This window comes from Acipenser ruthenus, chromosome 34 (assembly GCF_902713425.1).
Source record: "Acipenser ruthenus chromosome 34, fAciRut3.2 maternal haplotype, whole genome shotgun sequence".
Taxonomy (NCBI): domain Eukaryota; kingdom Metazoa; phylum Chordata; class Actinopteri; order Acipenseriformes; family Acipenseridae; genus Acipenser; species Acipenser ruthenus.
In genome coordinates this window covers 2,091,705-2,109,552 of record NC_081222.1, presented here as the reverse complement: position 1 = coordinate 2,109,552, position 17,848 = coordinate 2,091,705, and the positions used below count along the sequence as shown (strand labels likewise).

The 17,848-nt window shown below is 40.4% G+C and overlaps 1 protein-coding gene across 3 annotated transcripts in view; it reads right to left on the bottom strand.

Moving 5' to 3' along the window:
- LOC117402036 (sphingosine 1-phosphate receptor 2) overlaps positions 1 to 17,216 on the bottom strand; it is a 32,874-nt gene extending 15,658 nt beyond the window's left edge. Inside the window, exon 1 of one of the 3 annotated variants that reach the window (XM_059006919.1) lies at positions 16,548 to 17,216. The gene's annotated coding sequence lies outside the window, so the exon portion shown is untranslated. Of the gene's footprint in view, positions 1 to 114; positions 1,466 to 5,852; positions 6,787 to 16,547 lie in introns of those variants that run through there. The other 2 variants (XM_059006921.1, XM_059006920.1) reach the window with 2 other exon arrangements.
- Positions 17,217 to 17,848: the final 632 nt, after the last annotated feature.

The following is a 17,848-nucleotide window of genomic DNA, read 5'->3' as shown; positions in this document are numbered from 1 at the left end:
CAACCTTCATGAAACTCTATGAGAATTGCGACTTTCGTTTCCATTTCCAAGCGTTGTTTTCAATGTAGCAGACAGAATCACGTGACACACACCAGTGCTCTGATTGGATATTACCTGGAATCTGTTGCTCGGACTCTGATCGCTGTCCACTCAAGCCATCGCGTTGCCAGAACTTTGACAATAAGTTGTCAGGGCTGTTACACGGGGCAATCCTCACTGGATTTGGTCGCAGGCGATAAAAGTTGCTAGTAAATTGACTCGTGTAACAATTACACGGGGTTCTAAAGATACAGCAATCCCAGCTAATAACCTATATCTTTTGTTTTGTCTCCAAAAATGTCTGTACTTTTTAACAGCGTGGGTGGCGTGGGCTAATCAGTTCCTTCAGAAACACAGTTTTGTATTCCTCTTCCATTGGCAGGAATGGAAAGTATTTAGAGACATGTATTAACAGGTTAGAAAAAAACACCCATGCGATGCCATAAACGTGTGTTTTGTAGCGTCGTCCTGTATTCTTTTTAAAATGGTCCTTTTTTCAAGACCACAACGGTAAACACCCCAAAGTAAAATATAATAATGAATAACAAAAGCGACTTACATTTTTTTTTTTTTTTTCGGTTACGGTGGGAATCGGTAAATGCTGCTACACAATCTGGTCATTCAATAAGTCATAAGAATCCTTAGTATCAAGAACTCTTGCAGTCCAGTACAGCTGACGTTCATCCACAACGCATATGCACAGCATCTCCCACCACGAACAAAAAAAAAAAAAACTGGACGGCAATCTCGATATCCCGCACAAAAGTAAGCAGCTTCTCCTTTGGGAGGGGAAAGAAGCGATCTGCTGACATTTGTTTTCAAGTCTGGTCTACCTCACAGCTGTTGTAGTCGCAGCGCTTCCCCACAGGTTTACAGGAAGTGAGAGCCGTTTTTGCGTTGTCAGTACTGTAGCATTCAGCCTCTGTAAAGTTGTGTTTGTGGAACCGGTATTGCCAGTCAGGCTGCATGAGCAGCACTTGACAAACTTTTTTTTCCCCCTCTGGGCTACTTACAAAGGGCTGGTGCACGAGTACGTTCATCTAAGGTAACCGACAAAAAAAGACTTTTTTTTCAATGACAATTTGTAGGTTTGCAGTTATGGCTTTGTAAACGGACACATTTTGTCCTATTTGTCACATTTATTAAATAAAATTTGCACTACTTTTTGTGTCAAAGGAAAACATCCTAGCTACATTGCAAGACTATTTTACGAGTCATACAAAGGAAGGTGTATTTAAGTTTTTTTGATTGTTTGTTTGTTATGACAACTATTTAAGTTTCTTGTGGAGTATAAAAATGTAACTTTACATAGTACGGTGCCACACTTTCCTTTGCTAATTTTTTTTTTTAACAAGTTTCTAAAGAATTTGCTTAAATGCTTTTTCAAACATTATTTGAATAGCTTGTATTGAAATAAAAATTGCATCGCATTAAAAGATTAAGCACAATATTTAATCAACGGGAACATTACAAATAAAAAAATCAACACTGTGGTATAACTGCTCTTAAAGGAATCACAGTTTGAAAAAAAAAATAATAATAATTATACCACCGGGTGGCAATGTGTGCAAAGTTACAAAAAACAAACAAACAAACATGTGCTGTTCAAAAAAATGATTTGCTATTTAAAATGCAAAATAAATACAGTGGCACCAGAATTGAGCACCACGATATATTTGCACAGTAGATTTGCAGTTTTCCCACGCTTTACGCTTTCCCCGTGGTTATACAATGCATTGATCATAGTTTATCCTGGTTTGCCACCCTGTGTGGTGTACACCGCATTTTAGTTTTGCTTTGTGTGTGGATGTTTACTTTCTCTTTTTGCGATTTCACTTTGATCTTTACAAATATATTTGCATACTTCACAGGTTTTAAAGTCCTTCAGTGTGTCTAGGATTAATTAATGCATATGCTGCACTGATGAGCCCCAAACAGGACGAAACACGCCTGCAAGTTGCTGTGCTTTGACTTCTAAAACGCTGTGAATGTAGACTTTCACACGATTTGATTGGCTCTTGTAATGCTGATATTTGCATATCCAGATTACCCATAATTCTATAGTTACTGTTTTCTACCACCCTACCTTGAAAGCTACTTGTCTTTATATATTTATTCATGGCTCATAAGTGTCACTTTTCCTAGACCAGAGAACTTGTTTCTTGACTCATATGAATTGAAGAGCCAGTAAATGCTAAACCTCTGCTTAACCTCCCTCTCTTCAATCCCCCCCCTTCCTCCCCTTCCCCCCCTTCCCCACCCTTTTCCCCCCTCAGCAGCACTGTGTATCGTGTTGACAGGGCTTTGTGCTCTCCAGTGTGTCCTGTTGTCTTTGACCCTGGAGGAGGAGGAGTGGAGGAGTGGAGGAGTGGAGGGTTTATCTCTTCAGTGTTCGTTAATGAAATCTTCTGCTAAGTTAGCCAGAGAAGGGCTTGTTATTAGTGGTCTTTATCAGGACTGTGTGTTCTGTGAGGTCGCTGTGGGCCAAGACAGCTGCAGCTTGCCCCTTTCAGACACGACTTTGTGCAGCTCAAACAGCATAGATTAATATTACAGTGCTCCCTTTCATAACGCTGTAGCTGGGAGCCGTATTGTTTATTAATGTATTTATTCCGAGGGGTGAAAAAAAAAAAAAAAAAAAATATGGAGTAGTGGTTAGGGCTCTGGACTCTTGACTGGAGGGTCGTGGGTTCAATCCCCAGTGGGGGACACTGCTGCTGTACCCTTGAGCAAGGTACTTTACCTAGATTGCTCCTGTAAAAACCCAACTGTGTAAATGGGTAATTGTATGTAAAAATAATGTGATATCTGTATAATGTGATATCTTATAACAATTGTAAGTCGCACTGAATAAGGGCATCTGCTAAAAAATAAATAATATATATTTAATATCTAATTTTATATATATTTAATATCTAATTTTTAGTGCTTGTGGTTTTAGTGGCCGAAGTGGACAAGATCAGGTATCCCACCCTAAAGCACTGAACATTTTTTTATTAAGAAAGAATAAGACCAGTAGGGTACTAAACCATTTCCAAAAAAAACCCACGAAAAAAAAAAACAGTATTATAAACCTATTTAAAAACAAAACATTACTAACATATACTGAGTTATCCTGAATCTGTGCTGGCTTATTCCCTTTCTATTCCACAAACACTTAGTTGTTAGTTTATCAGTCATGTGTAAGTGGGATGGATGCAGATGCAGAAACCGGCAGCGGTGATTAAGCACTTCCCAAAACCCACCCGACCTCCCAAGTTTCAAAGGCTATTTGTGTGTATTTTTCTGTAAACCATTAAGCGTTTGCCAACAGAAATGTGCACAGATTTCTATGACCTCCTGACATGACTGATTCACAAGTTTGCATCGGGATCGGGAAACCAAAGTACTGACTTTGAGTTCTGGAATGGGAATGAGAATACTACACAATGGGGGGCGGGATCTTTAACCCCACCCCCCATTACATCATCAACTCCACGTGGCAGTATCGGCTTACTTAGCAGGGAGTACAGGATACGTGTTTTGTCTAGAGTGCTGATCGTAATCTATACCATACAAAACATATATACAGTAATCGCTTTGTGCATTTTTTGGTATTAAAGATACAGGTTGTCACGGAATATCTACTTTGTAACCCTCACGAGAATCGGACCAGTAAAAAAGAGTTTCGATTCTTGTGCAGCGCTGTGAATTATTTACGGAATTATGATAATAAAGTTTGATTTCTGTAACTGCTATTGGCACACATTTTTATGAGTGTTCTGACTACCAGGGTTAGGAGTGTACTGTGCTTTCGCGCTGGAAGGTCTTAAAACATCTGTTTAATTTCCTAAACGCTTAAACTTTGATATCACGCACGTTTAAATATGAACATATTTTGAAATTGTTAACCCGTCACAATAAGCACACCACCAGAGTTTAAAATAAATGACTGCGCTATTAACGTGCATATGGACTGGACTATGAATAAACACTGAATATGAAATAAGCAAACTTTATAGTTACTACTGTAGAAAACTAAGGCCAACATCCTGGATTTCACCTGCATATTTCTGATCACATTAAATCATTAAGGCAAAATGCTAAACGTTTCCCATCCGGCTAAGACTCCTAATGCTTATTAAAACACATTGTGGGCCCTGTTCAGTCTGCGTTTTTTCAGCTTTACCGTTCCAAACCACCGCTTTCTGACACATGGCTCTAGCCAGTTTGAGGTGTCGTTTTGAGTGACATTATTTTTTGGGGAAGCATGTCGAAAGGCAATCAAAACCACAAACCATCACGAGTTTGCCCTAGATGCAGGGTGATATAGTTACTACAGGTGACCTAAATTAACCGAGACACTGAGCCAACCACACACACCCTGAGAAAAGTGTGCCACAGCAATGGGGCTCCCGAGTGGCACATCCAGTAAAGACACTCCGTGTGGAGTGCAGGATGCGCTCTATAGTCTGGATGTCGCGAGTCCGAGTCCAGGCTATTCCTTTGCCGACCGAGGACGGGAGCTTCCAGGGGGCGGCGCTCAATTGGCCGAGCGTCGCCCGGGGGGAGGGAGGGTTAGGTCGGCCAGGGTGTACTCGGCTCACTGTGCACCAGCGACCCCTGTAGTCTGGCCGGGCGCCTGCGGGCTTGCCTGTAAGCTGCCTGAGAGCTGCGTTGTCCTCCGACGCTGTAGCTCTTGGGTGGCTGCATGGTGAGTCCGCAGCGTAAAAAAAGCTGTCGGCTGACGGCACACGCTTCGGAGGACAGCGTGTGTGCGTCTTAGCCCTCCCGAGTCAGCGCAGGGGTGGTAGCGGTGAGCTGAGCCTAAAAATAATTGGCCATTCCAAATTGGGAGAAAATAATAAAAATAATTGGCAATAAATAAATAAATAAATAAGTGTGCCACTAGTCAAAGTACAGCTCTGGCCAAAAGTTTTGCGTCACCCTGTAGAATTAGCTAATTTTACTTCATAAAGTCGAATGAAACCTGCTGAATAAAGTTACTTTACCATATTGAATTACACACCGCTTTGTAGTGTTCCAGATACTGAAAAATGTGACTTTTCGAAATCTAACATGAAACACTACTGTAGCCTACTAGTATTATGGCGAGACTTTTGCGGACCATTTTGTAGTTTTCTTTGATTTACATGATGTTAAACACAAGATCTAAATTATGTTTATATAGTTTTTCTCACTCCTAAAATGCTAGATAAAACTTTTGTCCATAGCTGCATGTTAAAGCATGGGTAAGCATTGTAAAGCCCTGAGATGCATGTTAAAGTGTATTAAAAAAAACGGTAAACTATGGTATATCCAGAGTATAACCATGGTTCAAACACAGTGCAAATATGCCATGGTAAACCGATACTACAAGAAACTAGCATTCAATGTCACATGAATCGACTAGAAGTCTTTTTTTCAATGTCTTCAAAAATCAATTCAGCGCTATTGAATGATTTAATAGTTTTTGGAAGAAACTTTTTTATAAGGATAATAAGGATCCTGAAATAATGACTGGTTCTTAAAAGATGATCTCCACTATAAATGATTCATTTTTTTTCCATTAAATTAAGTAACATTTTATTCCTGTTGAAAATTCTGCATTCCTTCCAGTGACTCATTTTAAATGCGTTGTGTGAAAAATGAAGATAAATCTTATATAAAGATTGCCATTGTGTTACCTTCTGCATGCTCTTTTAAGTGCTCCGACTCACTGCCCCGACTTTGAATAGCTTAGCGACCCACACACCATATAACTTGCTTGCTTGATCCTTCTTGTAGTAAAATATCCCTTTAATAGTGGGGGTTCGTACAGGACTGCAATCTACCTTTTTCTGCGTGACAGAGAAATATGAACATGCCGTTCTTCTGTGCTTCCTCAGGACGCCGTGCAATTAGAGCCTGCACAAGGATCAAAATTACAAGGCCTTCTCTTGCTGCAAAGCTGGCGATGAACGCAGCAGAGCCAGATAACCCCACTGCTGTGCTTCACTGGAGTGAAGGGGAAGCAAACATCCACTTATAGTTTCCTGTAATCCGTTGAAAAAAGATCGTCTCAGCCAAGCAGAAGCACACAATGCATGCAATAAAATCCAGTTACACCAATAACTTTTACCATCTCAACTACACCATCCCTCATTGGACAGGCGGTTCAATGGGCGCTCCTGCTGATAAGCACATCCAGATTGTTAGTCAAGGTTTAAGGGTGCTTTTGCAACACTCTCATTAAGTCCCAGTTTGTTTGCTCTGAAGCGCATGCCACTGAGTCACTCTGCAGATATAAACAGATTGTAGACTACAGATCGGCCTCTGGAAAGAGAATGCCAAAAGGTATGTTGCAATTTCTTGTAAACAGTCCCAAGTGCAAGAAGCTCTATCCCATTATCTTTGCAAACCCCCACGGCTTGGAAAAAGACTGACTGTTCTGATTAACCATTTGTAATCTCCCTTTCTGTCACTCATGTTTAATTTCATTTTTGAGAAATTTTAAAACAGTTTGTGTGAACTCTATGGAGTTCAAGAAGTTGCCCTGCCATAAAATAGATACATAGATAGGAAACATAACATGGTACAATTGTGCAGACAGTGCCTGATGGGGATACACTGGCTTGGTATAAAGCTGTTTGACTTGGGATGTGTCCGCACACGCTTATCTAACTGACATAGAGTGCCAAAGAAGGCATGGGGAACACAATGCAAATACCCCCAGGAGTGAACACTAACCTACATGGGTACAGTAATTCTGCAGCTCAGCATGCTTTTCCAATTCTTATTCTGTGCATGCGACATGACAGAACATGACAAACATTTAAAAGGGAGGTGATCTCATTTTCCTTGTTGGGGGGGGGTGGGGGGGGGGGGGCTGTTTTTGATGAACTAAACAGTTACTAATCAGCTGCTGGTTAATTCATTAAATGAATCCCAGACTTCTCAAATTTTCTGTACTTGTTGGTCAGAATGGAATTCGGTCAAAGTGTAAAACTATTCCCACTTCACTTCCATATGAAAATAAAGCGAAGAAGAGAAGCCTGTTTTCTGTGTCTCAACTCTCCAGGGTGTGTCTGTAGCTTAGCACAGCAGCTGGAACTCATTAGTTAGCAGGAGCAGCTCAGATTTATAACTGCCCCTTTTTTAATTTTTTTTTTTGTTCTCGTTTTTCACACAAATCACAAGCCATCTTAATACGTTCAAACTAGTGTTCCACCCAACCTTGACCATAGCACAGCACCATAATGTACAGCAAAGAATTTCATGGTGAAAGCCCAAGGAATTTTTCACAGTTTTGCTACGCTTTTAAAAAAAAAAACAATTGCACCTGTCATACCATTGCTTGCGTGACTTGCTGTATCTATCCTGATTCCTGCTTCACCATGCTTTCACTGTGATAGATTTAAACCATTTTGACCACAACGACACGGCCATTCCAAAAATGCACCCTCGCTACTCTCCGTCCTTCGTTTGTATCCACTTAATTTCCTAGCTGTGTTCTGGTTTCTGTGATGCATCAGTCTTAACTGTGTCAACTCCTTTTACAGATTTTCAAGACTTCAATCAAGTCTAATTGTTCTTTGCTGTGCCATATATCACAATGCACATGGACCATGTAAAGGAAGTATCACAATTCAACGATGCACAGCGATGCTTTTTTAGTTTTGACCCGTGCAGGAATTTGACCAGGATGTCAACACCCCCCCCCCCCATCTCCTGCTTTGAACTCCAAAGTCACCCCAGCTGTCTAGCACATGGGTGCTGGTTATGTCTCCAGCACACTGCTGGTGGACACAATTTAGCTCTCAATGGACAGAAGTCGACATGACAAAATCACCAGACCGCCATTCAGTCCAGTGTTACATCCACTATAAAGTGTTCCCATTGTATTGCATAGCAAAGTGTAATAAAGCACAATGCATGCACGGCACAGGTAAGCATTGTAAAGCACAGAGAGGTCAAGCATGTTGAAAAACAAATCAGGGTAAACTAACCCTTATAAAGGTTTACCGCAGTAAAAGCATAGCACAGTGTAATCAAGAATAGTGAAAGCACGGGTATAGGTAAGCATTGTAAAGCTTAGAGAGGTACCGTAAAACATGTTAAGAAACATGGCAACCCGTGCATAATATAACCATGGGAAAACTGTGACCTTGCAGAGTTACTGTAGTAAACTTTTATAAGGGAAGTCGCTGCATTTTCAATGAGCATTATTAGTAATAATAATAATAATAATAATAATAATAATAATAATAATAATCTCTCTATATAAACATATGACACAGACTGTGAAAACTTTGCCGAGTACCAAGGTAATGTTAACACTTCAAAAAGAAAAACCATGAACAATAATGACTAAGATCCTTCCTCCTCTTGAGACGTCTGCAATCAAGATACGGGAGGGAAATTAAAACACATGAAACTAGAAACCTGATCTCACAGAGAGAGCTGCACATAGCCGTGGAGCTACTCAGAACGGAGTAATTATTTGACAGAGCATAGCTGATATTTGTTGTCATTAGCAAAATCTGTTGAGTCCGCTGTAATTCATCCTTTTAAACAAGCAGCACTGTTTCTATGAAAGAAAATACCCCTTTTAAAGATGCGCTGGGCCGTATTTTCAAAGCGTTTACTTGTGTTGTTCTCCCTGTTCATTTTACAGAACTAGAACCGAACAACGAAGTGATCTCTTAAGCACTCTCATTTGTAAAGATTCGTGTTTGTCCTTTCAAAAACATTGTTTTATTAAAGAATGGAGGAGACGCTTTGGAAAGGACGTTCTGTATGTGGTACAGTCTGTTGATTCACAAGGTCGCACATTCACCGTGGTTTTGTTCATGGAATTTTGGTCATGCATTTTCTAGGTATATTCCCTTAAAGAAAAGAGTGGGATTTGTCAAGCATGTTACCAAACTCATGACATTTCATTTTGAGAACTTCTTTTTTTTTTTTGGTTTTTACAATTTTTTGCTTATTCATTTGCACCCAAGCAAAAAAAAAACTTGAAGGCTTTCTTCAAGCTTTACTAAGTTACACTAAAAATAACAAGCTTATTAGTTTTCTAAGAAGATAAAAAAAAGACAAAATCTTAACCCTTTAAGGCACAAGGGACATAAGTGTCCCACAAATGATGCCAAACTTTCTTATTTTTGCAGTGAGGTGCACGAAACAGGGTTTAAAATGGACTGACAGGTTGGATCCGGTCATCCAGATGGTCAGTTTCCTCCTCGTGATGCTCGAGCCGCTTTCAAATGTAATTTTAAGAAGAAACCATTTGAACAACAAGCGCTCAATTCATTGTGTACCTTAAGGGGTTAAAGACAGTGCTGTAAGTGTAAATTGAATAGATTTTGTACAGTGGCAGATCTCAGTACTTCCACTGTTTTAAATAGGCGACAACACAGAAGAGAAGACACTTGGGAGATGCTGGCTTTGTCGTCACATTTTAATGATTTAAACAACGATGGTATTTAGATGTGCCATTTATTAGATCAATTGAACAGAGACTCCTGTGTGTGTGTGTGTGTGTATGCACATCCACAAAGCCTTTTTCTTTTTATTGGGGTGTTTTTATTTCTTGTTAAGAGCGTCTTGTGCCTCCCTTTCCCGTCATACACAAGGCATCCTGTTTCCTTTCCTTCACAAAGAGTCTTCATGCATCATTCCCGTTCAGTTAATAGCTCCCTCAAGTCCCCCCATAGAGAGATAATTGTACTGCATTGTTGGCCATGAATGAGTCCTTTCTGAAACTTTTTCTGAGGCTGTAAAATACATGGAAAGGCAGGTCTGGGGTCACGTCAAGAGTCCCACATTTCTAATTTATGGAGTCCTGGTTTTTAAAGAGCTCTTAATGGTGTTCCAAAAAGAACAGCGTCTATTATTTATATTTTCTCTCTAGGGTGCCACTGCCTTTTTGTTTTGTACAGTTCTACATTATTGAGGAGGGAGAAGGGGGGAGAGGGGAGAGGGGAGAGGGGAGAGGGGAGGGAGAGAGAGGGGAGAGGGGAGGGAGAGGAGAGAGGGGAGGGAAAGGAGAGAGAGGGAAGAGGGAGAGGGAGAGGGAGAGGGGAGAGGGGAGGGAGAGGAGAGAGAGGGAAGAGGGAGAGGGAGAGGGGAGGGAGAGAGAGGGGAGAGGGGAGGGGGAGGGGGAGAGGGGAGAGGGGAGGGAGAGGAGAGAGAGGGAAGAGGGAGAGGGAGAGGGGAGGGAGAGAGAGGGGAGAAGGAAGAGGGGGAGCAAGGAGACATTTTGTTTGCACCATTTATTTTCTCTAAAGTTGTAAAACCTTTTTCTTTTCTTTAACGAAAAAAATCTGTCAGGTCGTCGTAATTCTGTCCTCCACAGAATCATTACTATATCAATTTTCATGGCAGACTGCTGATAGATAGTTTTGAAGGTTGAACATCCCTCCCCTCCCCTCTACTCCACTCCACTCCTTTCCAACTCATAACAACCTAATCTGGCCTACTTTCATTCTGTTGACTGTCTTAATGTACTGGATAGCATTTTCAATGAAAGACTAGCTTTCCTGTATCTGTAACTGGCTTCAGCGCTCCAGACAATCATGCTATACGCACAGATGTGTGCATGAGCATGTGTATAGAGGAAGTCATCTCCACCTGACACTGTATGAAGGCCGGGCAACAGTGCAGGTGTGGATGGTGGGCCAGTGGGACCCCAGTTCAGACATAGTGGTTTGATCCATTCCTGGTTTTAGTTTAATAAGAGCTTGTCGTCTACACACAGTGTGGCTAATCAAGCTCATATTGGAACCTGGAATGGGTGAATCTGCTATGCAACAGGAGTCTTATTTCCATCTGAATATGCCTCAACTGTTTGGAGAAGTGTCGTCCAAACAAATAACTTAATTTGGCTTCCCGACCTCTTTGTTAAATCCATGGCTTAAACAATAATCTGTGTTATTTTACTACCACGCCTATTAGCACACAGTGGAAGTATGTAGGTTTTGAAACGCGAATGCTATCTGCATGAAGGCCAATGCATTGCAAGAGCAGTGATTGAAAAACAGATACAGGACGTCCCGTATTAGATAAGATATGCTCAGTTTGTTCAGTCTTTTTTTTACCCTGTGACTCGCGTTGCCGCAAGTAAACCCAGGGTTGCTGTACCGGGTCTATAGGGAAGCAGAAAAGGGTTTTTATTTTACCTAATCCGAGTCTGTACGTCTATCATTGCACGTCTTGATCTGTTGTCCTGAGCTAAATGAAAGCTGGAGAAACTAGCCCAAAACAGAGCCAGATGGAGGATCAAAGTGGATGACCTACGCTCCCTAAGGAGCAAAAAGGGTTTACCCTTAACCTAGCCATGTCTTCAGAAACCCTTTCATTATGCAACGGCACTCATCTCTCTACTGGGTTTTTTTTTTGTTGTCTACCTATGCTTTTATGTATTCGTGCACACAGTGAGTGGAGAACTACAAGTTTATTAAACCACACTGATAAGTTACTATGCTTTTTTTTTTTCGTGGCACAAGGAAAATGAAAGAAACACCCCACAAACTCAAGATTACCACACACCAGCTGGCAGGCCAGCGTTGTTCCGGGGGCACTGAAGATGAAAAGCACACTGTTAGTGAATTGATATTTGTGTCAAGTCATTTTCACTGAACTGAAAGTGCATGACCTTACTGTGGCTGCACAGTGATATCCTTTGAATGAGACGTTAAACCGAGGTCTTACTGTAAGTGACTCTGCAGCAGCAGTTGTGGTGCATAGTTCACCCCCAAGTCTCTGGAAGTCTCTTTGGAAACGTCTGCAAAATGACTAAATAATAATAATAATAATAATATGCAGTGAAGATGAATTGCTTCCATAGGTAATATAATTATAATGCAGGTAGCACTGCAGACACCAGGTTTGGCATACTCCTAAATTGCATTTACAGTGCAGTGCATGGGTAGGTATTGAGTTTTTTATTTTTCGTTCAGCTTAATTGAAAATGAAACAATAAAGGCACATGACAACGTCAGGCTTTATTTTACCACTGCATGCATGTCCATGCAAAAGAAAAGCAACAGATTCATCTTTGCACGCAAACACAGTTAACTCCCTTATCCCCATAAGCCCAACATTTTTCAGCAATTACAAAGTCCCACAGCACCCCTTATAGAGTAAAAGATGACTGTAGTAAGTGCAAGCATAAAAAGGTGCATTGAAAGCATGGTAAAGCATACACTAGGGAAGCACTGTACCAAGCTGTGTGGTAAAGCACATTCAAAGACAGGGAGAATCACGGTAAACTGGGAGAGGGGAAAATGAAAGGGATAAGCTTTGATAAGATGAAGAGAAACGGTAGCCTGGGTTATTGTGAAGCTGTGGTCACGTTGGTTTAAATGTTAAGCAAAGAAGTGCACCAACAAGCAGTTACCTGCAGCTGAATTCCGTTTCAGGTTGCAACCATGCTCAGTGTCATCTAAAACCACATTCTCTAGAAAACCGCTGTCTTTCAGAGTAAAAAGGATAAGCGACTGCTCTGTTTGATGCTGCAGTAGAGGAAAGCATGCACAAAGTTCACATTTAGTTTCTAAAATCCAGATTACAATACTTGATGGATGAACAATGTCTCGTTTTTCAGTTTAAAGAAAGTTGTGTTCATTTTATTTAAATGCATACCGGGGGGGGGGGGGGGGGGGGAATCAAAATATGCAAATCTTACATTTCAGTTAAACCGATCTTCCTTTAACTCTACTGATGCAGAAAAATGCACTTGTGCAAAAATAATTGATTTAAACTTTGGCCAGATGAATGAATTGAAGTCTATTTGTAACTTGATTCTGGTTGACATTAGGCAAGTTGAAACAGTGGATTAGTTTAAGTCTAAATTGAAAACATACTTTTTTGAATGTGCTTGTCTATTATTGGTTGTAGCTGAAGAGTATTGTACATATGAGCTCTCTTGTTTTGTTTTAAACTTTGTACAGCGCTCTGGGATGCCATGGTGTGAAGGGAGGGCGCTGTATAAAAATACATTTGTATTGTATTGTATTGTATTGTTTTGTATTGTATTGTATTGTATTGTATTGTATTTGGAGCCTCAGTTCTGGCAGAGCAGTTTCACAAACTGTTAAAAAAATTCTAAAAATTGTGCTTGAGAGAGAGAGAGAGAGAGAGAGAATGAGCTATGGCTAAAAGTTTAGCATCACCTTATAGAATGAACTCATTTTGCTTCATAAATTCGAATGAAACCTGCTGAATAATTTTACCTTAACATATTGAATTACACGCCGCTTCACTTTGTAGTTTTCCATATACTTAACCAAAAACTGACAAAAGTTATCCACTTTTTGAAATCTAACATGAAGTATTGTACTATTATTATGGCTTCCGGTAGACCTTTGCAATATCATTTTGTAGTTTCTTTGATTACATGACGTTAAATAAATGTTCAGATCGTTTTTTTTTTTAACTTTTATTATATCTCATCCCTTAAAATTCTGGGTGATGCAAATATATATACACAAAGGAAATCAATTACAAAGGATATTGCCTTTTGACCCAACTGCGGGTGGAACACTGGCCCAGGGAGGCGGAGACTCTATTGTAAAATGGGATTTGTTAACACCGCTGATTTCAATGATATCAAATCTCACTGCGGAACTGAAGATTAAGAGTCTCACCGCTGAGCCAAACACATTAAACAGTGACACGCCGGGTACCCTTGTTAAGAACCAATGGCATCCAGCCAGCCTCCAATGTCAGGCAAGCATGGCACCACATGACTGCTGGTCAGGGATTCCCCTGTTCCGTGTGCTGTCTGAATGCTTTCCTGCCATTTTTCTCCTCTCAAACTTTTCACACTTCTTTGTACTGTATACAGTTATTACTTGCAAAATGCCTGTTTTGCATATAGGGAACCATTCATAGCGCAATTGACATTAGTCAAGGTGTTGGCGATATTGTTTTAAGCTGTTTCTGGTTTGAAGTGGGTTTTATAGTGGTTCTATTGGTGGAGTTACTTTTAGGGGAATTAAAATAAAGGAACTATTGAAAAAAAGAAAATAAAGAAGGTGTAACGCCATCGGCTCCACATCTGCGGTTATATCCAGGGCAACTGTGTTACATTCTAATGACAACGCTACAGGTTCACACTGGCTTTCATCATCAGAAACTGTGCGCTGTCAGAAAAGCAAAGCTTGAGATCTTGTCTGCTGTTTTCACCTGTATAATCAAATTCATTTTCTTTTTTTTTTTAGCAAACACTTTTAAGTTGTAGTCTGGAGCCATTCAACTAGACTTTTGCATGCCACTATGCTATCTTCTCAAGCTGCACAAGTTAAATTGTCCGTAGTATTCATCTGTTCTGTTTGTTTTCTACTACAAGGCCAGTGTCCGAATACCAGTGCTGTAGTCAAGGCTAAACTGACCTTACCCACTTCTCAATTGGGGGGAAAATATCTCCTTTGAAGGAATAAAGCATTTACTCGCTCCTGTGATCATGGCTATTCCAAGGCAAAGCATATTCCAATTTTAAAATATCGAAATGTATAAAGTGACTCAGGCACATTTAACAATTCTGCACGCCCTTAGTGCCTACCAACCAACCGCCTGGCCTTGAGCACCAAACAGGACAGTCAGTTTACACACTTTTTCATCTTCTTTGACCACTACACCACTGAGGAGGCTGTGTGGTCAAGTGGTTAAAGAAAAGGGCTTGTAACCAGGAGGTCCCCGGTTCAAATCCCACCTCAGCCACTGACTCATTGTGTGTCCCTGAGCAAGTCACTTAACCTCCTTGTGCTCCGTCTTTCGGGTGAGACGTAGTTGTAAGTGACTCTGCAGCTGATGCATAGTTCACACACCCTAGTCTCTGTAAATCGCCTTGGATAAAGGCGTCTGCTTGTCTTAGGCTGCTGGGAGTGAGTGGGTCTGCAGACGCTCCTTGCCTAGCGCAGCTGTCAGATCGGACACGCTGGAGTCCTTCAGAGCTGCCTTTACCTAGCTGGCTATTTATCATTATTAATAACACGGACAAAACACGCACTAGCTCAAGTCAGATACAAATATACAGCACCTGCCGAACAGGTAAAACGCATGGGATTATTCTGTTACAATCACATTAACATGTTCTTCTAAAGGGAGACTATTGGTGTCATCACACAAGAGCCTTCAGGCTGCAGGACTCATGGTGGCGTCCAAATCCAGACAGCTGTGGTTTGCGCATTCAGTGCAGAACATCGTCAAGAGGATCATTTGTTTCCCTGAACTCAATTTTACATTTTTTTTTTTTTTTTTTAGCAGACTGGTTTGTGTCACAACGCTGCTGCTGGCTGCACCCTAACATCAACCTTCCAACCAGTGTTTCTTGTGGGCGATTTGTTTTCCATGCGTAAAAGATATTTAAAGGTATTTATAGCTGGTGGTTAGCCTTGCAACTTTTTTTATTTTATTTTTTGCTGCCACATGAAATATATTTTCAGCACCACAACAGAGATTCAGGGTCAGATGCCTTGTCCATTATTGTGTGTTGCCCTGCCTGTGTCTCTTATTAGTGCTGGGATAGATACGCACAGCTTATAAAATGAGGCAAAAATCAAATAATTATTTAATAACAAAAAAAATTTTTGTAAGAATATTTGCATACGAAAATAAACACGTTGGTCCCAGTACTACCTATTTTATTAAAGAGGTGTGCGTGAGCCGACGCCTACTTAACGTGCAAGATGTTTGCTTTGTGTTTTCCACACCGTGGATGTGTTGCTGTAGTGTCCCTGTTTAGTGATCACATTTCACAAGCCCCAACACGTCTGTGCGTCACCGGTTCGATGCCTCAAACATGCCACTATTGTTCAGTGTGGTTCTAGAATGGTTCTATACAGCCAGTCTATACAATGAGGGTCCCATCACCTGGTTCTACAACACAGGAACCCTCTTGTTACACATCTGTAGAATGATATTGCAGGTGCATTATTTATACGGCTAACTGTGACAACCGCCCACCAGTAACCAGACAAACAGACACGTTTCACCTGCTTGTTAATGCATTCTGGTAATCGACTTGAGGTTACACACATATTAAAAGAGAACTATAAGGACTGGTTTAAGAGCTGTTTTGTTAAGAACAGTTTTTAAGCGACCTTTGTAACCCTTTTAAAACACGTTGGAAAGGGTTCTCTAATTTAAACAGCCACACTGGTGCTGAAAATGAACGAGCTATTGTATATTAATATGATTTGAACTTCTGTTCAGGCGGCTGTCGGTTCTTTTGCATTCTGAAAATCTGCATAGGAACTCCGTTTATTAAAATATAGTCGATTTGTGTGTTAAGTTGTATTAGACCGATCCAGTGGCGCTTCTCACAACGCAGGTGATGCCAGCAACTGACAGTCTGAGGTCTAACTATTAATGTAATAATAATAATAATAATAATAATAATAATAATAATAATAATAAATTTAAAAAATACATTGCAATTCGGCATGCACTTTTGTATCGATGTATTTAATAATAATAATAATAATAATAATAATAATAATAATAATAATAATAATAATAATAATAAAACATGGATGCACGCTTACCCCATGTATTGCAATTTGTAATCCAAAGATTATTAGTATTTTAGTTTTTTACTCTTTCGAGAAGTCTTCTCTTGTTTGATTTCTTAACTCCAGGTTGATCGTTCAGGGTTATTATAACATTTCAACACAGCTTGAAAAAGGTTTTTTTTTTTTTTTAAATCGTCCAGGCACGTCGTTTATTTACTTGAAACTTCACGGAATCCAAATGCAGTGTAAGTCAAAGTACAACAAATCTGAAAATGTCCCAACCGCAAATTAATGATAAATGTCATTAAAATGTTCTCGTTTACGCAGTTGTGGCGCCTTGCGCAGTCATTTCGTATTAAAAAAATAGAGGAAAAAATTAGCTATGCAATATGCTGCTTTTCCAAATGTTGAAATCTGTTGTCCCTTATTAAAAATCCCCCAAACAATCCTGTATTGAGCAAAGCAATCCTTTTCACACACGGAACCCGCCTCTCTGAGTTGTGCAGTATTAACGCATTTTTCCACCAGGCGTATGAAAACCTTGTTGTATTTAAAACCGCTCCCCCTTCGATGTGTGTTACTACTACAGCCAATGAAAACGTCTTTCCTTCTCTCTTTCTTTGTCTCGCTCTTTTTCTTCTGGCAGAAAATCTAATCCAGATGTTTTGCTTTCACCAGCAGCTCCCTTGGTGGAAGCTGAACGTGAGATATTTAATAACCCGCCCTCCAGCCCCCTGCTTTCCTCCGTAGAGAAAGTTTTTGAGAGGCGCAGTATTCCACCTACATACGCCGCACGCAGCCACAGCCATACATCCAGATATTTTTGACATGTCCTGCTGCACTATCCACTGTTGTCAAGGCCATTACTTAGGTCCAGCTATTGGATTACAGATCAATACGGACTAGGCTAAACTGAAGGTCTTATCAGACAGGTCTCTCCCACGTGACTGATAAAAGGACCCGGTGACATCATTTCAGTGGTGCACTCTTGAACCACAAGTTGGGCAATAGTTATTTTGGTCGCTGTTTTGTGGGGGGGGCATAAACACAAACTGGACTGTCGACAAGGCCTTCTTACTGATAGTACAATGCACTGAGCTCTGTGAACTCAACTATGTGAATGGAATGTGAACAGCAGAAGAGTGTGCTTGTCCAAACCGTAGTACTTATTGTAAACTAGCTAGGGTTAAGAATTAGTTTTTTTTTTTTAAAAACTGTTTAAAGGGGAGGTTCTTTTTTTTTTTTAGCCACATTGATTAAATTGTTTGCACATTTCATGCTTGGATCCCATTGCTTTGGCTACTTAGTATCACAAGCAAGGCTAGTTCCAGAGG